The sequence below is a fragment of the Salvelinus fontinalis genome, chromosome 34 (genome assembly GCF_029448725.1).
Source record: "Salvelinus fontinalis isolate EN_2023a chromosome 34, ASM2944872v1, whole genome shotgun sequence".
In the NCBI taxonomy this organism is placed as follows: domain Eukaryota; kingdom Metazoa; phylum Chordata; class Actinopteri; order Salmoniformes; family Salmonidae; genus Salvelinus; species Salvelinus fontinalis.
In genome coordinates this window covers 8719512-8742630 of record NC_074698.1, presented here as the reverse complement: position 1 = coordinate 8742630, position 23119 = coordinate 8719512, and the positions used below count along the sequence as shown (strand labels likewise).

At 45.3% G+C, this 23119-nt stretch overlaps 1 protein-coding gene and 1 long non-coding RNA gene across 3 annotated transcripts in view; one reads left to right on the top strand and one right to left on the bottom strand.

Moving 5' to 3' along the window:
* LOC129833007 (gap junction gamma-1 protein-like) overlaps window positions 1-23119 on the top strand; it is a 66585-nt gene that overhangs the window by 31082 nt on the left and 12384 nt on the right. The gene's annotated exons all lie outside the window — the stretch shown is intronic.
* On the bottom strand, window positions 10816-14368 carry LOC129833011 (uncharacterized). Its single transcript, XR_008756031.1, has 3 exons — window positions 13130-14368; window positions 12148-12490; window positions 10816-11876 (listed from the first exon to the last, which is right to left on the bottom strand). It is a non-coding gene; the product is annotated as an uncharacterized LOC129833011 (long non-coding RNA).

Below are 23119 nucleotides of genomic sequence, written 5' to 3'. Positions count from 1 at the left end.
GGTCGACTCATTTCCTTCACACTAATTACAGACAAGAATCTCAGGAAAGCTTTTTGTGTTTAAAGGCTTCCATGAAATTACAGTTTTATGGTATGGCTAAAGTCTGCATTTAATAAAGTAATTAGATTTATAAGATATAAACTCATAACTGCATACTTGAGTATAGTTATTTTAAGGTAATGGTTTTCTGTACCATTATATTGCTGTGCCTTTATTTAATCCATAATCCATTTATAAATTATAATCATTTATTAATTCACCTGGCAAACTAACCAAGGCCAGTCACACGTGACAGATCACCACAAGGTTACTACACAGAGTCCACTTTTTAAATAGGCTGTGGATTTGTGAGCTGTGATTTGAATTTGAATACCCAGATTTTTCTTTCCGTGGGAGATGCTGTGAAATGTGGTGATAGGAATCTGTCCACTCTCTATAGAGAGAGAGAACAGAACTGAGTTAGCCCTTAACTCTCATTTACGCTACACCTGAACCACTGGTGAGTGGATTCCTACAATACCAACAAAATACTTATTATTCTCAGCAGGGAAGGATTATAACTCTATGAAGGTTTGAAAAGGGGAAGTAAGGGATGGAGAGATGAAGTGTAAAACATGAGATTGGAAGGATGAAAGTGCTAATTTTGCTCCTCTGTATTCATTGCTGTCTTGATGCTCTTATTGTACCTTACCATTCCAATCATGAAGCTGTTCTTCCCCGTACACTGTCTATTCTAATAGATTCTACAAGGTCACTCCTTCTGCCGCGGATGGTTAGCAATTATACCGCTTATATTACCTTCTTCCAATACCCCCTCCCTTACCACCTCTTATATCGCTATCTAACCCCCTCTTCTTCAGGGGGATTTACCATAGAACCCCACCCCACCCCCATCCGGGCAGGTAGCCTAGTGGTTAGAGCGTTGGACTAGTAACAAAAAGGTTGCAAGATCGAATCCCCGAGCTGACAAGCTAAAAATCTGTCATTCTGCCCACTGTTCCTAGGCCGTCATTGAAAATAAGAATTTGTTCTTAACTGACTTGCCTAGTAAAATAGAAAAAATCCACAACCCATGTATGAGGAGATGAATGGTAAGTGGGGAACATTGTGTTTACCTCAGACGGGATGCTCTCTCTCCTCTCTCTTTCATCAGTGCCTCACACTTGGTTAGACATACACACTACTTCCTCGTTTAAGCACATGGCTCCGTGGTCATCGTTGTTTAGTGCGTTCGGGATTAGACCAGGGCACACCAGCTCAGGTTAATTTAAGAAGTTGCTAAAGGAGACTGAATAATAACATTAAGGAAATAAAAAGATGCAGAGGAAACACAGAGAAAGGATAGAGCTGACACGTCTGGGCTAGGAGTGAGGGTATGTCACCTCCCTATTTCTCCTTGTTGCACCTTTTGTGTGTGTGTGTGTGCACGCGTGTGTGTTTGTTGTGAAGACCTTTTGTTTGTTTACTTGTTCATTTAGCACTGGAGCTCTTGGGAAGATACAGTCGGACAGTTTGTTTACGTGTGTAGTGTTTTTTTTCTCAAGTTGAGGAGAAATCCCAGATGCCTACAGTACAGTGCCACTCAGCCCCAAGAGAGGAGAAGGAGAGCCTGAGAGATTGTTCAACTAGCAAACATATGGAACAGCTTCATGGTTGCCTTCACTCCCTTTAGGATGCTGTAAAAGACAGAATTCCTCACAATCTGTAAAGCCTACTTTCCCACGAACACAGAGAAGCTGCCACTTCTCCCTCCTCCCCCAAATGTCTCCAGCCATCTCTCCAAAGACATCCGCATTCTCCGACCTGATTCCACACTTGGACAACGGTCCAATATATCTGACCGGATGGGAGACTGTGCTTTTCTTAGAAAAGGTCAGAGGTTGTCCAACACTGTATCCATGTTTACCCTCTAAGGAGAAAGATCTGTGTTATTCTTGATGTCTCATAGTAACAACATTCTTTTTCCTCTTGGTCTTTTTATAGAACAGTTAAGGCCCAAATGAAGGTCTCCCCATCCATCTTCTCTCCACTGTGGAATTAACTGTTGTGTTTGTTTTTGATTTGTGTGTGTCTGATCATTTCTTATGTCGCATCCCTCCAATAGCGTTCCATACACTTGTAGAATATACGCCAAGGTGCATTGAAGCTGTTCTGGTTCGTGGTGGCCCAACAGACCTTATTAAGACACTTTATGTTGGGGTTTCCTTTATTTGGGCAGTTACCTGTATATCAATGTGTAACTGAAGTATATAGGCCTCTAGCAGCATGTTTGCAGTAGATGTGGAGAGAAGGACTGTCTGAGAACAGAAAGTCAGCTCTTTGTATTGTGTGATAATAAACACTGATAACCGGCTCCATTTAAACCCAAGCTGTGTATCGTCATTTTTGGCAGACATTCTTACATATCTGTGTTATCCACTCCCAGGGTTATTGGTTGGTGCTTAGACAAAATAACAGGCAAGGAGACATGATAATAATTCCTTTATTAACTATGCAGGGATTTTAATCATTTGAATATTCCTGAACATTTAACAAAGGGGCTAATCCAAACCCCCTAGCTCAGATATGATAGGGTAACCAAGCAGGAGAGAAATCCTGTGTGTATTGCCTTAAGGGTTTACCATTGCATCCCCTGCTGGCTGGAAGAAAACAACTTCCTCCCCCAGCCAGCTGTCTTCCTCCCCCAGCCAACAGTCCTGGTTGGGTCTGTGCTCACTAACATTAAATCACACAGATGTGAATTGCTCTCTCTCTCCTTCTCCCCCCCCCCCCCCCCCCCCCCTCTCTCTGTCTGTCTGTCTGTCTCTCTCTCTCCGTCTCATTTTTCTCTCTGTCTCTCATTCTTCTCTCTGTCTGTCTCTCTCTCTCTGTCTTCATAAGACTTTACTCTAGTGTTCATTGTTGTTACACCATACTGGACATTCTACTGTGCATAGTGTTATGTGTGTTATGACTGCATTAGAAGATGGCTCCCTCACATTAACCTAAATATACCAATTTAAAGGGGTTATCTCTTACAGATGCCATCCCGGCTGTCAGTTTAGCAGATTACTATGGTGTGTGTGCAGAGCCGGTCCTGACCTCCCTGGGGCCCTAAGCAAAATTCTGCTAAGGGGCCCTCCTACCTGACCTGTGAGCCACTAAAACCATTTGCCATTGCCACACAGTCACACCTGACACCCCAGTGTTCCCACTACGATCCTCCCTCCTTTGAAACAGTTTGCTCCATCTGTCGTTCTAAGAATAAGTAGACCTATACAGAACAGAATGAGGTACAGTTGAAGTCGGAAGTTTACATACACCTTAGCTAAATACATTTCAACTCAGTTTTTCACAATTCCTGACATTAAATCCTAGTAAAAATTCCCTGGCTCAGTTAGGATCACCACCTTATTTTAAGAATGTGAAATGTCAGAATAATAGCATAAAGAATTATTTATTTCAGCTTTTATTTCTTTCATTACATTCCCAGTGGGTCAGAAGTTTACATACACTCATAGTATTTGGTATCATTGCCTTTAAATTGTGTAACTTGGGTCAAACGTTTCGGGTAGCCTTCCACAATAGGTTGGGTGAATTCTCCTCCCATTCCTCCTGACAGAGCTGGTGTAACTGAGTCAGGTTTGTAGGCCTCCTTACTCGCACACGCTTTTTCAGTTCTGCCCACAAATTTTCTATGGGATTGAGGTCAGGGCTTTGTGATGGCCACTCCAATACCTTGACTTTGTTATCCTTTAGCCATTTTACCACAACTTTGGAAGTATGCTTTGGGTCATTGTCCATTTGGAAGACCCATTTGCGACCAAGCTTTAACTTCCTGACTGATGTCTTGAGATGTTGCTTCAATATATCCACATAATTTCCCCCCCTCATGATGCCATCTATTTTGTGAAGTGCACCAGTCCCTCCTGCAGCAAAGCACCCCCACAACATGATGCTGCCATCCCCATGCTTCACGGTTGGATGGTGTTCTTCGGCTTGCAAGCCTTCCCCTTTTTCCTCCAAACATAACGATGGTCATTATGGCCAAACACTTCGATCTTTGTTTCATCAGACCAGAGGACATTTCTCCAAAAAGTACGATCTTTGTCCTCATGTGCAGTTGCAAACCGTAGTCTGGCTTTTTTATGGCGGTTTTGGAGCAGTGGCTTCTTTCTTGCTGAGCGGCCTTTCTGATTATGTCGATATAGGACTTGTTTTACTGTGGATATAGATACTTTTGTACCTGTTTCCTCCAGCATCTTCACAAGGTCCTTTGCTGTTGTTCTGGGATTGATTTGCACTTTTCGCACCAAAGTACGTTCATCTCTAGGAGACAGAACGCATCTCCTTCCTGAGCGGTATGACGGCTGCATGGTCCTATGGTGTTTATACTTGCGTACTGTTGTTTGTACAGATGGACGTGGTACCTTCAGGCATTTGGAAATTGCTACAGCTATATGTCTTAAAACCGCTTTGGGGAAACATCCGGTGAAATTGCAGAGCGCAAAATTCAAAGTATAATATTACGAATTTTCAACACTCATGAAAATACAAGTGTTTTACATCGTTTAAAACTTAACTTCTTGTTAATCTAGCCGCTTTGTCAGATTTAAAAAAGGCTTTGCGGCGAAAGCACACCATGCGATTATCTGAGGACAGCGCCCCGCATACAAACGCATTACAAACATTTTCCAACCAAGCAGAGGCATCACAAAAGTCAGAAATGGCGATAAAATAAATCACTTACCTTTGATGATCTTCCTCTGTTTGCAATCCAAAGGGTCCCAGCTACATCACAAATGGTCCTTTTGTTCGATAAAGTACTTCTTTATATCCCAAAAAAGTCAGTTTAGTTGGCGCGCTTGACTCAGTAATCCACCGGTTTCCCTCGTTCAAAATGCATACAAATGAATCCCGTAAATTACCAATAAACTTAATTCAAACAAGTCAAACAACATTTGTAATCGATCCTCAGGTACCTTAATATGTAAAAAAAAAAAAAAAGAAAAAAAAAAAGATACAATTTAAGACGGAGAATAGTATGTTCATTACCGGAGATAAATAACCAAGTGCGCACCACAACACTACAGCCAAAATGGGAGCCACTTATAAAAACTTCTAGCTAATTTTTCAAAAAACAAGCCTGAAACTCTTTTTAAAGACTGTTGACATCTGCTGGAAGCCCTAGGAACTGCAATCTGGGAGGTATTCCTTTTATATTCCCATAGACAGCCATTATAATGAGTGATGAGCTGAAGAAAAAAAGAATCCTGGGTGGATTCTTCGCTATATCAGTTCTGTTATACTCACAGACATTATTTTAACAGTTTTGAAAACGTTTGAGTATTTTATATCCAATACTACCAATCATATGCATATCCTAGCTTCTGGGCCTGAGTAACAGGCACTTTACTTTGGGCACCTCAGTCCTCCAAACTTCTGAATACTACCACCTAAAACCTATACAGCTGTGTGATTAGCTTTGGCTATAATAAAGTAAACATAAGCGTATAGACAATGGTTGCAGCTATATGTCTCAAAATAGTCAAATAAAACCTATACAGCTGTGTGATTAACTTTGGTTCCCTCTACAGCCTGGGCATTTTCAGCATCAGCATGGACACCAGTCTGTCTGGACGGTCTGGAAGAAATTTAGAAAGTATGTCACATAGTTAAGCAGCCATTTACACAAATGCACTTCTGCCATACAATCTTAAATGTTATTAGGTGTGTAAACATTTGAATGCTTGAATTAACATCTTACCATCAAAATATTCCTCTTCTGCATTTTCTTGAGGCAAATTCATCAATGATGTCATCATAGGACATGGGTTTCCCCCACGTCATGATTTATGCTCATGATGGCCAGACCACTCAAACCTTCCTGTGACATGGAAGACCTCAGGTAGCTTTTGATGAGCTTTAATTTTGAAAAGCTCCTCTCTGCCGATGCTACTGTTACTGGTAGGGTGACTGCAATTCTTTGGGCTATCCAAAAGGTAAGGATAGAGTTCCTCCAGGTTTTTCTCACAGAGAAAGGAAAGCAGCTCAAAGGCAGTCATCTTATCTGATGGCAGATCAGATCAATTCTGAATCTCATGTGCCAGATCCATTCCACTGATGTCACAGTCATCTCTGAAAGGTTAGAGTGTTTTCAACTTCCATGCAGTAAGCCTTTAAAGATTCACTGGACATCTGAGAGGCAGTGCTGAAGTTCAGCAGCACTCCATATTTGGTTTTCACCTGGTTGAGTGTTTCAAATCTCTCATCCATGGATGTCACAGCAGAGTAGATCACAATGTTGAAGTCTTTGACTTCAAGGTTTTTCAGTGCATCAGTCACTGCTTCATCAGGTGCCTCATACCTGAAATGCCTCTTGCTGTTTCTCGGTCTCTTCTCTTTCAGAACAGCATCCACATTCATTTCTTCACAGATGCCTTTGGCTGTTGTCTGGGGCTCCAGAGAATCCAGTTTCCCTGTATGTAGCGAGAGAGGCGTTTGCATTTGAGATATCCAACTGCATTGAGGTGGATTGGAGGAGCTTGTTCACCTTGTTTGTCATTGTCAGTATCTCACACCATACGACACAGCAAATCAAGAAGCGCTAGGACCAAACTTCCTCTGCAAGCACTTGTACCTCCACATTGGCCACAGGATTGTTGATCATCCGTCTGGCTTCCAGTAATACCTCCCGAACCTCAGAAGCCTGATACCTGATTGCATGAAAACTTGAGGAGCCTACTCTCGCATCTTGTGTCACTCCATGACTTCACGGTTATGTTCACGTGTTTCTTCAAAACACTCCATCTTTGTGTGCCTGCTGAAAAGAAGGTGAAGAGCTTTTGCAAATGCCCCCCAAAAAACAACTGCATATTTTGAAGATTTGGCAGCATCTGCAATGACAAGGTTTAGAGTATGTGCTCCACATGGGACCAACACGGCTCTGGGATTCTTTTTGAGCAGTCTGGCTTGTACTCCTTGGTGCTTGCCCTTCATGTTGGCCCCATTATCATACAGTAAGCTTGCCCTCTGCAATCTTCAAATGGAATCTTCAGCTTATCTAAGATGAAAGTGGACAGATTCAAGCCTGTTGTAACCTCAACATTCACAAAGCCGAGGATGTGATCCTTGATCTCTGGCTTTCCCTTTAAAGCCACTCTTCTCAGAATAATGGACATTTGCTCCTGGTGACTAATGTCAGGTGTACAGTCCAAGATAATGGAGAAGTACTTTGAGTCTCTTACTTGAGTCACTATTGCTTCCAGAATTGTGTCACTCACAATCTGTATCAGCTCATTCTGTGTGCGCTTCCCAAGGTAATGAGCATGTGTCTCCATCTTTAATTTTGCTAAAATGATTTTCCATAACGGGGTCAAATTTTGCCAGTAATTCAACCTCTTTTAGGAAGTTTCCATTATCTGGTTGGAAGAGTTTGACTGATGAACCCCTGAATGCTAGGTTTATTTCAGCCAGAGATTGGGTGATACTTATTAAATGTGTAAGGACATCCCGCCATCTATTTCTTTCATCCTCCAAAATTGTCATTTGTATCTGGTCAAGAGTCTGTCCCCGACTTAGGCGCAGATCAAGTTCTCTCCACTTAATCATATTGTTTGTGTGTTCAGGACTACCCTCATGGTGTTTCAGAATGGCATTTATATTTGACCAGTCATTCACACTTTCCTTTATTATTTTGTAGTCTTTTGTAGAAAAGAGCTTTCAGCAAAAACAATAGTGTTTTTGATTGAGTATGAAAGTCAGGTAGTCTTTTCCCCATTTGACAGCTGTCTCTGTAATAAGCCTGAATGGAAACCTCTTCTGAGTTGTCTTTAGGGTAAGAAAAATCCAGTCCTGGTTTGAAAGAACCTCTGCGCACTAACTCAGTCCTCATAAAGTCTGTTAAGACTGGGGGACAATCTGCTGGGTCATTTGGTGGAGCAGCAACTGTTCTATTAGGGTCTGAGCTGCTTGTATCTGATGCTGGCTGTACACCTCTGGTTGTGCTAGTACTGGCTGAGGCTGCCTATACTTCACCTGGGTCTGGGTTAGTACTGGCTGAGGCTGCCTGTACTTCACCTGGGTGTGTGTTAGTACTGGCTGAGGCTGCCTGTACTTCACTTGGGTCTGTGTTAGTACTGGCTGAAGCCAGCTGTACTGGCTCTGTGTTAGTACTTGCTGAAGCTGCCAGTACTGGGTCTGTGTTAGTACTTGCTGAAGCCGGCTGTACTGGGTCTGTGTTAGTACTTGCTGAAGCTGCCAGTACTGGGTCTGTGTTAGTATTTGCTGAAGCTGCCAGTACTGGGTGTGTGTTAGTACTTGCTGAAGCTGCCAGTCCTGGGTCTGTGTTAATACCTGCTGAGGCTGCCTGTACTGTGTGTGTGTTAGTATTTGCTGAAGCTGCCAGTACTGTGTGTGTGTTAGTACTTGCTGAAGCTGCCTGTACTGGGTCTGTGTTAGTACCTGCTGAAGCCAGCTGTATTGGGTCTGTGTTAGTACTTGCTGAAGCCGGCTGTACTGGGTCTGTGTTAGTATTTGCTGAAGCCAGCTGTATTGGGTCTGTGTTAGTACTTGCTGAAGCCTGCTGTACTGGGTCTGTGTTAGTACCTGCTGAAGCCGGCTGTACTGGGTCTGTGTTAGTATTTGCTGAAGCCGGCTCTACTGGGTCTGTGTTAGTACTGGCTGATGATCCAGCATCTCCTCTACTGACAAACTTAAGCATAGCACCTGTAAATATAGACAACAATACTATTATTAATTTGATCAGCTGCATCAGGCCCATTCAAACTGGCTCCCCCAGATTTCCTTTTATACATTTTCAAATATAAAATACTGTTTATACTACGGCTGAATACTTGATGGTTATTATTTACTGAGAGATGTGTATCCATATTGCCTACTATCCCCAGCTAATCTACATGTTAAATTCAATATATAAATCAATAGTCAATGTAAATCCATTGATTTCCATATTGTATTAGTCCAGAGTTGTAACTAAACCTTGACTGAGAGACTAGATAATCATTGTCTTGTTTTAAAATGATGTGCGCCTATGAGGAGTGCCATCACGCCCATATATGGTCTGGACTGGTCCCCACAGAGGTTGCTCCTGGAAAGCGTGAGTTTCATTTTGTTCAGGCGCGACGCGGTTATCTTTTCCGAGCTGCCGTTAATAAACACCGTTGCCCGTTTTATCAAACTTAATAAATAGTTGTATTTCACTCTCATTTTTGTCAGGCACAAAGTCACAGAACACAGCCCTGGAAGTGGCTGGAAAGCAAGCAAGATACAGACAGACCAAGAGATGCACTGCCCAGCTAGGTTAGCAAGACAGACTAGAGAGAGATGCACTGCCAGCTAGCACATCAACTTAACGTTACTGTTATTTGCTGACATCAAACTTGGAGAGGAGAGAACACACGTTTTTACCTGATTGCTTTTCCCGCAATTCACTATCATTGTGTTTTTTTCTTTTCGTGACCAGAAGGATAGTTCCGCTTCATCCTCTCATCAAAGTTGTAAACATTGACACCCGCTTTGACACGAGGGGGAGGCGGGGCCCTTGCGTAATTTGCAGGGTCCTACGCAACATGCGTACTGAGCGTATAGGACCGCCCGGCTTTGTGTACGTGCCTGCGTTTGTGCATATGCGTGTGTGTGGAATGTGTGTGTTTTGCATGTTTCTGATTTGGGGCGTACAATCAGACACGGAGTCGACCGCCAGCTCCCCATATGGTAGTGCCAATTAGGACATGGAAGTTTGGAGTGGATACAGGAATGGACCTGAGGGAGATTTGGCATGGGTTTAGGAATGAGATGTTGTGACGACTGGGAGAAGGGAAGGGAGAGAAAATAATGAGATGTTGTGACGGAAGGGAGAGGAGAAAAATGAAGGGAGAGTAGAAGAATGAGATGTTGTGGGAGAAGGGAAGGGAGGGAGGGAGAGAAGAAGAATGAGATGTGATCAGTGGGAGAAGGGAAGGTGAGAGAAGAGGGAAGGCAAAGACAAAGGATGTCTCCTTTGATTCCCTGTTATTGTCACATTTTGCCTAAAAGAGAGGCTGGCTCTCCCATGGCGAGCTCCAACAGTGTGATTTTAATAGGCTCTATGCATTATACCGCCTCCAACGTTCTAATTTACTTCTGACCGGGTTGATGACTTCCGGAGCGAGTTCTGCTATTGTTTTTATCATTAGCTTACTAGCGCCGATGCTTTTCTGACTGAAATAGTCCGCAATGACTACGTTTAAATTACATCCCCGCGAAGGAGGTGCTAATGAACATTGTTCAGTGCCTCTGTGTTCAGTTTCTTCCAAATGTAATGGTATTGTGAGCTTCCATCGTTTCCCAGTCAATGTAGAGCTCAGAAAAAGGTGATTGGTGGCAGTACGTAGTGACAACACAAAGGTGTGTAGTACACATTTCGTCGAAAGTGACTTTGTTGAGGGAAAAATTGGGGGGCGACAATACCTAAAAAGAGGTGTTGTTCCTACTGTCTTCGCGTGGAACTGGCCAATTCAAAAGAGATCTGGTGTTTGGGAAAGAAGACTGAAACCTCCTGCTCCGACTGAGGGGGATGAAGAACAAGGTGCGCTGCCAATGGACTGTGCTGTCTCTGATCCGGTCCAGAGCATGGGCCAAGCCAGTGTAAATGTACATGTGTTTATTTGCTAGCAGCAAAATAATAATTTGTTTATCTACGACATGTATCAATCATTTGTGTTGTAGTGAATATCAGTTTGTGTGGAGCGTGTATTGGCTTTAATTAGGCAATAAGTAACAGGGGTGAGGGAAAGAAATCAAGTAAACACAGAATAGCCAGAATGCAAGATTGAATACAATGTCAGAGATGTGTAATTGATTAACTGAACTGTTGAACATTTGCTGAAATACATTTTTTAAACAAATCTATTCTACTGTAGATTTCTTCACAAGAACAATACTTATTTTTCCTAAAACCACTAAACTTGGCACCCATGCAGGGGATCCATTCAGGTGCGAGATAGACACTTCTGCAAGTAGTGGTAAGCATAAGTGGTCAACCTTCCCTCTTATAGTTTTTGAAACCTGTAGATCTTTATACGTCCTTTCAACTAGGATGTCCTCCTGTGCACAGATGACAAAGTCACACCAGTTACAATCTGTGAGAAGGATTTGACCTTGCACCTGCCAGTAGTAAACATGAGATCTCTTCAACTTCAGCTCTCTATTCTGTATCTTCAGGTAAGGGCAGTCAACATAACTTGGTACATTTGGGCACTTGACCTCTAAGAGTCCAAAGTGTGGTCTTACACTGGGATCAAATATGATGCCATCTGGAAAGGATCCTAACCACGGGGCATCTGGGTGCACTACGAAGCCACACGGAAAGAAGTTAACATTCTTCAGTGTGCAGTACTCCTGTACAGCCTCTGGCTCCATGGCAAGCCCCCTCTTCATCTCCATGGTCTGCATACCAGATACCTTGAACATCCGCTCAGCTAGGTGGTCTGAGGTGAGGTCTCTCCCCGGACATGGCAAACCTCTCGGAAACGACAACTTTGTATGACATCTCGTAGGTTGTCTCTAATGCCTTGAGGTGGAACTGCTCCTGATGGCTAAGGACGTAAGCACACTGGGAAGACTGAAGCATGTAGCCATCTAATGGAAGTATTGGTGGAGAAGGGGCATCGGCAATCTTCACAATTTCACGGGTCTTTGGCTGTGGAAGCTGATAGGACAGAACACTGCCGGCTTGCACTGGCCCAAAAGCGGACTCAACCAGGGGCACGTCAGCTGACATTTCCATTGTTGTCACAAGAGGGGCAGTAAGTGGAGAAAAGTTGGCATCCGTTTCTGAGACGCGGAGTAGGTCCATGTCAGGCATGTATCCATTGAGTGCTTTGTAGAGAGAACTTCTGCAAAACATTTTAAAACCTTAACATCAGGTTGGAGAGATTACTATGACAAAGACTCATGTAACTTTTCCAGAAACAGCACAAGCCCGAAAGTTCAAATAAAATGAATTAAAATATACAGATTTATAGATATATTTCCCCCCAGTCTTTGTCCCAAACATTTGTCATTACATCGTAAAGACGCCACTGTTTAGGCCTATCATCTGGATACAAAAACAATCACAAGAAAATGTTTTCTAAAATGTTCCCATTCTAGGAACCTCCAACTTACCTTATTCCATCAGCACACGAGTTAGTAAGTTTACAGAACTCTATCCCATCAACCGGACCTGGTTTCACACCCTAATTAACAATGATTTACTGTTACATAGGCTGAATACTTTTCAGGTGCATTTTTTTATGGATATTGATAGACTCACAAGTGTTCTTGGCTTGTGCCAACGCTGTTCTGTGTCTGTGCAGCTGTGAACTGGTGGTGCAGCAGGAATGTTTACTTGAGAGTAGTGCGCTGTCTGGTAAAGAAGAGACACCAGATGATTGCACAGAGCACTTCCTGCAACACAGGAGCAGTGGCTTTGGACCACTATCACTGGTACGGAGTGCTGAAACACCATCTGTGAAGATAAGACTGAAGTGAGAACATGAATGATGCGGCCCATAAATAACAAACATAGTAGTGTCTGGTCTTCTTAACTTGGGGCTCATTTAACTATACAGGAATACATTGTGTCTCAGTAACACAATTACCAAACACTGCATCAACAGATCTTTACCAAATAACCTGTTAAGTGGGCAATTCTAAATTGGGATTGGGACCCATCATTAATATCTATCTACTGATAAGATTAAACGTTGACACTGTCTCCAACACATTTTGACCATGATGACAGTGTCTCACAGGAGATGTTTAACAAGGTCCCTAGGAGCTATCTATAATCTTTCCCTACTCTCATGCTGTGCGGCTTTTCACTCTTCCTCATGGATCTGTGACAGGCAGCCCTCACGGTGATCTCCCCTGTCAATGTATCTTTGTTAGATACTGTGTAGACACGAATAACAATTATTTTTAGCTAGCAAATATAGCTAGCAAGCATAACTTAACCAAGCTAACGAAAATACACACATTCTCAGGTAGATTCTGTCAACGTTACATCCTTTTACGAAGTAACTAGCTAGCTACAGTTAATAGTTAAATTAGCGAACTAATGATTGTAGCTAGCTAACGTTATATCTGTCACTGACTTGGTACTCACCTTCATAGTTGTCTATGTAGCTTCATATATACATCTTGAACCCCTTTTCATTCTTGCTAGCTAGTCTCGGAGGCTGATTTAACAATTCGATGTACATCATTAATATTAATTTGAGGCAAGTCCTGAAGACACCTAGTAGAAAACTGCGAAATAATGGTAGTAACGTTATTTCGTCAATAACTAGATTGACCGGAAATTGCCAAACCGATAGGAAGTGTGTTTAGAACGATCGATCATGGAATGTGTATAAGGGCTATTAGGAGGAGGCGCAAGAGAAGGATCATCAAATCAAATGTATTTATAAAGCCTTTATAATGTGTTGTAAAGTGTTGTACAGAAACCCAGCCTAAAACCCCAAACAGCAAGCAATGCAGGTGTAGAAGCACGGTGGCTAGGAAAAACTCCCTAGAAAGGCCAGAACCTAGGAAGAAACTTAGAGGAACTAGGCTATGAGGGGTGGCCAGTCCTCTTCTGGCTGTGCCGGGTGGAGATTATAACAGAACATGGCCAAGATGTTAAAATGTTCATAGATGACCAGCAGGGTCAAATAATAATAATCACAGTGGTTGTCGGGGGTGGAGCAAGTCAGCACCTCAGGAGTAAATGTCAGTTGGCTTTTCATAGCCGATCATTAAGAGTATCTCTACCGCGCCTGCATTCTCTAGAGAGTTGAAAACAGCAGGTCTGGGACAGGTAGCACGTCCGGTGGACAGATCAGGGTTTCATAGTCGCAGTCAGAACAGTTGAAACTGGAGCAGCAGCACGGCCAAGTGGACTGGGGGCAGCAAGGAGTCATCAGGCCAGGTAGTCCTGAGGCATGGTCCTAGGGCTCAGGTCCTCCAAGAGAGAGAAAGAAAGAGAGAGAAAAAGAGAGAATTAGAGAGAGCATACTTAAATTCACACAGGACACCGGATAAGACAGGATAAATACTCCAGATATAACAGACTGACCCTAGCCCCCCGACACAAACTACTGCAGCATAAATACTGGAGGCTGAGACAGGAGGGGTCGGAAGACACTGTGGCCCCGTCCGACGATACCCCGGACAGGGCCAAACAGGCAGGATATAACCCCACCCACTTTGCCAAAGCACAGCCCCCACACCCCTAGAGGGATATCTTCAACCACCAAACTACTATTCTGAGACGAGGCCGAGTATAGCCCACAAAGATCTTCCCCACGGCACAACTCAAGGGGGGGGGGGCCAACCCGGACAGGAAGATCACGTCAGTGACTCAACCCACTCAAGTGACGCACCCCTCCTAGGGATGGCATGGAAGAGCACCAGTAAGCCAGTGACTCAGTCCCTGTAATAGGCAGAGAATCCAAGTGGAGAGAGGGGAACCGGCCAGGCAGAGACAGCAAGGGCGGTTCGTTGCTCCAGTGCATTTCTGTTCACCTTCACACTCCTGGGCCAGACTACACTTAATCATAGGACCCACTGAAGAGATGAGTCTTCAATAAAGACTTCTAGACCGAGTCTGCGTCTCTCACATGGATAGGCAGAGCACTCCATAAAAATGGAGCTCTATAGGAGAAAGCCCTGCCTCCAGCTGTTTGCTTAGAAATTCTAGGGACAGTAAGGAGGCCTGTGTCTTGTGACCGTAGCGTACGTGTAGGTATGTACGGCAGGACCAAATCGGAAAGATAGGTAGGAGCAAGCCCATGTAATGCTTTGTAGGTTAGCAGTAAAACCTTGAAATCAGCCATTGCCTTAACAGGAAGCCAGTGTAGAGAGGCTAGCACTGGAGTAATATGATCATTTTTTGGTTCTAGTCAAGATTCTAGCAGCCGTGTTTAGCACTAACTGAAGTTTATTTAGTGCTTTATCCAAGTAGCCGGAAAGTAGAGCATTGCAGTAGACTAACCTAGAAGTGAGAAAAGCATGGATACATTTTTCTTCATAATTTTTGGACAGAAAGTTTCTGATTTTTGCAATGCTACGTAGATGGGAAAAAGCTGTCCTTGAAACAGTCTTGATATGTTTGTCAAAAGAGAGATGAGGGTCCAGAGTAACGCCGAGGTCCTTCACAGTTTTATATGAGACGACTGTACAACCATCAAGATGAATTGTCAGATTCAACAGAAGATCTCTTTGTTTCTTGGGACGTAGAACAAGCATCTCTATTTTGTTTAAAAGTAGAACATTTGCCGCCATCCACTTCCTTATGTCGGAAACACAGGCTTCCAGGGAGGGCAATTTTGGGGCTTCACCATGTTTCATCAAAATGTACAGCTGGGTGTAAGGAAGGAGGAATGGGGGTGTTCACCAGGCTGGGACCGTGGTGCCGGGAGAGAGAGGGAAGTTGAGGGAACTTGTGACACCGAGTGTGTATCGACATTTGTGCGCTGCAGGAGGGATCTCTATTGTCATTGAATGTTTTTCTTTGTGTTTTTAGGTGTGTTTGTCTGTTTTGTGTATATAAGGCTTCATGCTCCAGCACTTTCACTTCTGTGAAGTCTTCCCTCCCCGACTGGAGAGACAATCACTATTTCCCCCTCACAACTCACTGTGGAGTATTTTCATTCAATTTATGTTCATTATCCAACTGCCCGCCCACATTTTCCTTCTAACGCACACAGTAGCAGTGCGTGTGCGCGCGCGTGTGTGTATTTATGCGTGAATATGCAGACCCCAGCGTCAGTTAATGTAGACAAGCAAATGTAAAGTCTCTCGTTCCCTTTGGGGGTGAGTGTCAATTCAACCTTGAGAGAGAAATAACACGAGAGTGAGAGAGACACAATACACTGTCTTGGGGAGGGAGGGAGAGGGGGAGCGAGTAAACATGCGTAAGATAAATGGCTGTTCATCATGTTAGTTTACAGTTTATGGTGATTCTATGTAGATATTTGTCTAATGCAGCCTATCCACTGCTCAACAACACCCATGTAGGATATGTCTGGACACGGTATATCCAGTGACACAAACACATTCCCTCTCACTGGGCTCTCCTTCCATCCCATCCACACATGGAGACACAACCCTTCATGCTCAGCTGTCCTGCTTTAGGACAGGGTTGGGGTCAAATCCATTTCAATCTCATTCAATTCAGGAAGTACACTGAAATTCTTATTCCAATTCTCTTTTATGCTTTTCAATGAGGAAAATGTAGAATTGGAATTTAGGGCTTGATTCAATCCGTATCGCAGAAGATCAGCGTTAAAGGCAATGTTTCCGCGTATGTGGATACTGCATTCACGATCAATGCTGCATATGTTGGCTCAATCGGAAATTACCTTTAAATTTCAACCACGCTACAACACAGATCTTACAACACAGATCTTGACTGGAATTAATATTTAATTGACCCCAACCCTGGTCCCCATGCTCCCCTGTCCTGTCCCATATCCAGCCCCATGCTCCATTGTCCTGCCCCTACATCCAGCCCCATGCTCCCCAGCTAGCAATGAGGAATCGGCCCAGAAGCGGTCCTCTTCCGGGGGGCCGGAACTGATGGAATCGTCCCGGAATCGGGTGTCGGACTCGGCCCGGAATCAAAATTAAATAACTGCCCAGAATCGGCCCAAGTACATCGGGCCGTTTCCGTCTACCCGAATTCAGCCGACTTTGCCGGCATCTTATCAGAATCCCCCCAGAAGCGCCCCGATGCAAATTTAAATAAATGTATACAAAATTACCAGATTTTTGTAATTTTCAATATTACTATTATACATTTTATACATACAAATTATACCCGTCCACACAAAAAGATGTGTCTCTGAGGAAACACCATACACCTGGTGACCGTGCATGCGCCTAGCACGCCACTACAGCGCGATGGGACAAGGATATCTTGGTCGGCAAAACCCTCACCTAAGTCAGACGACGCTGGGCCAATTCTGCGTCACCTCATGGGTTTCCCGGTCGCGGCTGGCACGGTCTCAAACCAGCAACTGTAGAAAGGCAGTGTGCACTGCGATGCAGCGTCTTAGACCGCTGCGCCACCCGGGAAGTTACAAATGCTACGTTTTTAATTCTTATCAGTTGTCTTGCACAAAGTATGAAAATACTCAAATACTACACAGGACTCTTAAAGAATTTCATTTAAATGTTCATTGTATTTTTTGATCACAGAAACAATGAGGAAAATATGGACAAATAAATAATGAAATGTTCATTATATAAAGCAGCCCGTGTAATCATCTGCCAGAGAGGAGCCGCAAGTAATACATTTGGGCCTGTTTTTATTTTACTGTTATTTAACTAGGCAAGTCAGTTAAGAACAAATTCTTATATTCAAAGAATTCAAAGAATGGCAGATTTTTACCTTGTCAGCTTGGGGATTTGATCTTCCAACCTTTTGGTTGCTAGTCCAACACTCTAGCCACTAGGCTACTGAGTGCCCTGACTCTTAGCCGGAATTGGCCCAGATCCACTGGGCTAGCTGGGTCCTCTGTCCTGCCCCTTCTCCAGCCCCATGCTTCCCTGTCCTGCCCCTTCTCCAGCCCCATGCTCCCCTGTCCTCACCCCCAGCTCCAGCCCCATGCTTCCCTGTCCTGACCCCTTCTCCAGCCCCATGCTTCACTGTCCTGCCCCTTCTCCAGCCCCATGCTTCCCTGTCCTGCCCCTTCTCCAGCCCCATGCTTCCCTGTCCTGCCCCTTCTCCAGCCCCATGCTCCCCTGTCCTCACCCCTACATCCAGCCCCATGCTTCACTGTCCTGACCCCTTCTCCAGCCCCATGCTTCCCTGTCCTGACCCCTTCTCCAGCCCCATGCTTCACTGTCCTGCCCCTTCTCCAGCCCCATGCTTCCCTGTCCTGCCCCTTCTCCAGCCCCATGCTTCCCTGTCCTGCCCCTTCTCCAGCCCCATGCTCCCCTGTCCTCACCCCCAGCTCCAGCCCCATGCTTCCCTGTCCTGACCCCTTCTCCAGCCCCATGCTTCCCTGTCCTGCCCCTTCTCCAGCCCCATGCTCCCCTGTCCTCACCCCCAGCTCCAGCCCCATGCTTCCCTGTCCTGATCCCTTCTCCAGCCCCATGCTCCCCTGTCCTGACCCCTACATCCAGCCCCATGCTCCCCTGTCCTGACCCCTACATCCAGCCCCATGCTCCCCTGTCCTGACCCCTACATCCAGCCTCATACTCCCCTGTCCTGACCCCTACATCCAGCCTCATACTCCCCTGTCCTGACCCCTACATCCAGCCCCATGCTCCCCTGTCCTGACCCCTACATCCAGCCCCATGCTCCCCTGTCCTGACCCCTACATCCAGCCTCATACTCCCCTGTCCTGACCCCTACATCCAGCCTCATACTCCCCTGTCCTGACCCCTACATCCAGCCCCATGCTCCCCTGTCCTGACCCCTACATCCAGCCCCATGCTCCCCTGTCCTGCCTCTACATCTAGCCCCATGCTCCCCTGTCCTGCCTCTACATCCAGTCCCATGCTCCCCTGTCCTGCCTCTACCCTTCAGCCTCATGCACCCCTGTCCTGCCCCTTCTCCAGCCCCATGGCCCCCTGTCCTGACCCCTTCTCCAGCCCTATGTTCCCCTATCCTGACCCCTTCTCCAGCCCCATGCTCCTCTGTCCTGCTCCTACCCCCCAGCCCCATGCTCCCCTGTCCTGCCCCTACCCACCAGCCCCATGCTCCCCTGTCCTGCCCCTACCCTCCAGCCCCATGCTCCCCTGTCCTGACCCTACCCTCCAGCCCCATGCTCCCCTGTCCTGACCCTACCCTCTAGACCCAAGCTCCCTTGTCCTGCCTCTACATCCAGCCCCAAGCTCCCCTGTCCTGACCCTACCCTCCAGCCCCATGCTCCCCTGTCCTGACCCTACCCTCCAGCCCCATGCTCCCCTGTCCTGACCCTACCCTCCAGCCCCATGCTCCCCTGTCCTGCCCCTACCCTCCAGCCCCATGCTCCCCTGTCCTGACCCTACCCTCCAGCCCCAAGCTCCCTTGTCCTGCCTCTACATCCAGACCCAAGCTCCCTTGTCCTGCCTCTACATCCAGCCCCAAGCTCCCTTGTCCTGTCTCTACATCCAGCCCCAAGCTCCCTTGTCCTGTCTCTACATCCAGCCCCAAGCTCCCTTGTCCTGTCTCTACATCCAGCCCCAAGCTCCCTTGTCCTGTCTCTACATCCAGCCCCAAGCTCCCTTGTCCTGTCTCTACATCCAGCCCCAAGCTCCCTTGTCCTGCCCCTACCCTCCAGCCCCAAGCTCCCTTGTCCTGTCTCTACATCCAGCCTCAAGCTCCCTTGTCCTGACCCTACCCTCCAGCCCCAAGCTCCCCTGTCCTGCCCCTACCCTCCAGCCCCATGCTCCCTTGTCCTGTCTCTACATCCAGCCCCAAGCTCCCTTGTCCTGTCTCTACATCCAGCCTCAAGCTCCCTTGTCCTGACCCTACCCTCCAGCCCCAAGCTCCCCTGTCCTGCCCCTACCCTCCAGCCCCATGCTCCCTTGTCCTGTCTCTACATCCAGCCCCAAGCTCCCTTGTCCTGTCTCTACATCCAGCCCCAAGCTCCCTTGTCCTGTCTCTACATCCAGCCCCAACCTCCCCTGGAGGACCAGTGTATCTCTGGCTGCTGAGGTTGCATTGAGTCACAGCTGGCCCCTCGGTGCTCACCAGGACACACTCCACTGCTCTGCTCTGTCTGTTGGGAGACTACATACACAGATGGTCCAGAATCTGCTGTGTATTAGGATGGACAATCTATTATATCTCTGAATTACTACTCTACGTCTCTGAATTAGTATATGCAAGCTCCAAGCTCTTTGGTCAGAATGCAAGTATTTAACAGAGTGGAATTTCTGCCTTGCAGTTTCTCTCAGGCTCGCCTGTAAACATCAGAACTGTAAATGTAAACACGAACTACTCGAGGACGCTGTGAGTTTGTCATTTTCAACTGAAGCTGTGCACATGTGTATCTGGGTGAGTATGTTGAGGGGCAGACAGCTGTTTCTATGTGTGTATGGTTGTGAATCGTGACGGGTATGGTTGTGAATCGTGACGGGTGTGGTTGTGAATCGTGACGGGTATGGTTGTGAATCGTGACGGTATGGTTGTGAATCGTGACGAGTATGGTTGTGAATCGTGACGGGTATGGCTGCGTGCACGCTTGTACAAGCATGTGTTGAGGTTGGCAGGCTGGCTCATTCTAGTAACACAGAAAGTGATAGACATAGAATAATTGAGAAAGGGAAGGACAGGATGTGGGGGGGTGGTAGGATGGTAGGGGGAGGCAGCTGGAGCCATATGCCCATGTTGGAGGCTCTCGCATGGGCAGGTGGTGGTATGACGGCCCCGGGCTGCTAGATCTTTCCATGGAGCTCCAGGCCTTTGAGTGCAGAAAGAGGCTAATCCTGACTGCAAGGCAGAGGACACTCTGGCCATCTAACATGGTGCCTTTTCTCTGTTCACAATCACTTTCTGTTACTTTTTCATAGTCACACATAAACGTATTCCACCTCTAGCTCACACATAGTTGCACGTGTGAACGCACACACACACACTTTGTTCGCTTTCACTTTCGTCCTCCACATGCACAAACACACACCTACTGTACACACACATGGCACACAGATATAACACACACACACACACACACACACACACCCTCACACCTTCCCATTCCAGAGAAACAGCATGTTAACATCCAGGGGTCTGTTACCCAGATCTTCCTTTCACGCGGTGATGACTCAATGACCGGTGTCACTCGATGCCCCTCTGTCACGGCTAGCGCTGACAGATAAGAGAAACACAATGCACATTCAAGAAACAGAAAACTTGATTGGGCTTACACGGCAGAAACTTCCAAAAAGAACTTGTTTATGGATAACAGGAGCACGCAGAAAAACAGACATATTTATCTTCTAACGCTCAGGCTTTATTCAAACACGTATACTGACATCTGACGGATCCTCAGTGACGTCTTCCTCAGATGAAAAGATCCCCGTCTGTGTCACACTGTACTGTAAGTTACAAGTCACTTAGTGCCGTTTATTAGCCTTGGACTGGGTGATTGTACGGTATGTGTCCAAGTGTGTCTAGTGATAACAGATAGCAGAGGGATTACAGTGAGGGTTCTTTAAAGACGGTGTGTATAATTTTGTCATGCAGGAGAGGAAAGGCCAGAGCCAGACAAGAGTCCAGACGGTTGAAGGACAAACTGCCTAATGGCTCTATGTGTTAATGTCAGCTCAGCTCCTCACTCTCAATATGTCCTCATGATACTTATTCATACATGTCAGTGTTAGCATTGGTGCAGTACTCAATTGTCAGTGTTAGCATTGGTGCAGTACTCAATTTTCTGTTTTGGAAATATATTATTTGTATATATATATATACTACCGTTCAAAAGTTTGGGGTCACTTAGAAATATCCTTGTTTTTGAAAGAAAAGCACTTTTTTTTGTCCATTCAAAAAAAAAATAGCAAATTGTTCAGAAATACAGTGTAGACATTCTTAATGTTGTAAATGACTATTGTAGCTGGAAATGGCTGATTTTTAATGGGATGTCTACATAGGCATACAGAGGCCCATTATCAGCAACCATACTCCTGTGTTCCAACGGCATGTTGTTAGCTAATCCAAGTTTATCATTTTAAAAGGCTAATTGATCATTAGAAAACCATTTTGCAATTATGTTAGCACAGCTGAAAACTGTTGATCTGATTAAGGAAGCAATTAAACTGGCCTTCTTTAGACTAGTTGAGTATCTGGAGCATCAGCATTTGTGGGTTTGATTACAGGCTCAAAATGGCCAGAAACAAAGACTTCTATGAAACTCGTCAGTCTATTCTTGTTCGGGGAAACAGAATAGAACAACCTCTCTAACCAGAGTAGAAAGAGGAGTGGGAGACCCCATTACTTAATCCTAGTAAAAATTCCTTGTCTTAGGTCAGTTAGGATCACCACTTTATTTTAAGAATGTGAAATGTCAGAATAATAGTAGAGAGAATGATTTATTTCACCTTACATTTTTTTCATCACATTCCCAGTGGGTCAGAAGTTTACATACACACAATTAGTATTTGGTAGCATTGCCTTTAAATTGTTGAACTTGGGTCAAACGTTTCAGGTAACCTTCCACAAACTTCCCACAATAGTTTGGATGAATTTTGTCCCATTCCTCCTGACAGAGCTCGTGTAACTGAGTCAGGTTTGTAGGCCTGCTTGCTCGCACACGCTTTTTCAGTTCTGCCCACACATTTTCGATACGATTTAGGTCAGGGCTTTGTGATGGCCACTCCAATACCTTGACTTTGTTGTCCTTAAGCCATTTTGCCACAATTTTTGAAGTATGCTTGGGGTCATTGTCCATTTGGAAGACCCATTTGCAATCAAGCTTTAACTTCCTCACTGATGTCTTGAGATGTTGCTTCAATATTTCCACATAGTTTCCATCATCATCATGCCATCTATTTTGTGAAGTGCACCAGTCCCTCCTGCAGCAAAGCACCCCTACAACATGATGCTGCCACCCCCATTCTTCTCGGTTGGGATGGTGTTCTTCGGTTTGCAAGCATCCCTCTTTTTCCTCCAAACATATTGATGGTCATTATGGCCAAACAGTTCTGATTTGTTTCATCAGACCAGAGTAAATTTCTCCAAAAAGTACGATCTTTGTCCTCATATGCAGTTGCAAACCGTAGTCTGGCTTTTTTATGGCGGTTTTGGAGCGGTGGCTTCTTCCTTGCTGAACGGCCTTTCAGGTTATCGCTATAGGACCCATTTCACTGTGGATATAGACAATTTTGTACCTTTTTCCTCCAGCATCTTCACAAGGTCCTTTGCTGTTCAGGGATTGATTTGCACTTTTCGCACCAAAGTACGTTAATCTCTAGGAGACAGAACGCGTCTGCTTCCTGAGCGGTATGACGGCTGCGTGGTCCCATGTTGTGTATACTTGCGTACTATTGTTTGTACAGATGAACGTGGTACCTTCAGGCATTTGGAAATTGCTCCCAAGGATGAACCAGACTTGTGGAGGTGATTTCTTTTGATTTTCCCATGATGTCAAGCAAAGAGGCACTGAGTTTGAATGTAGGCCTT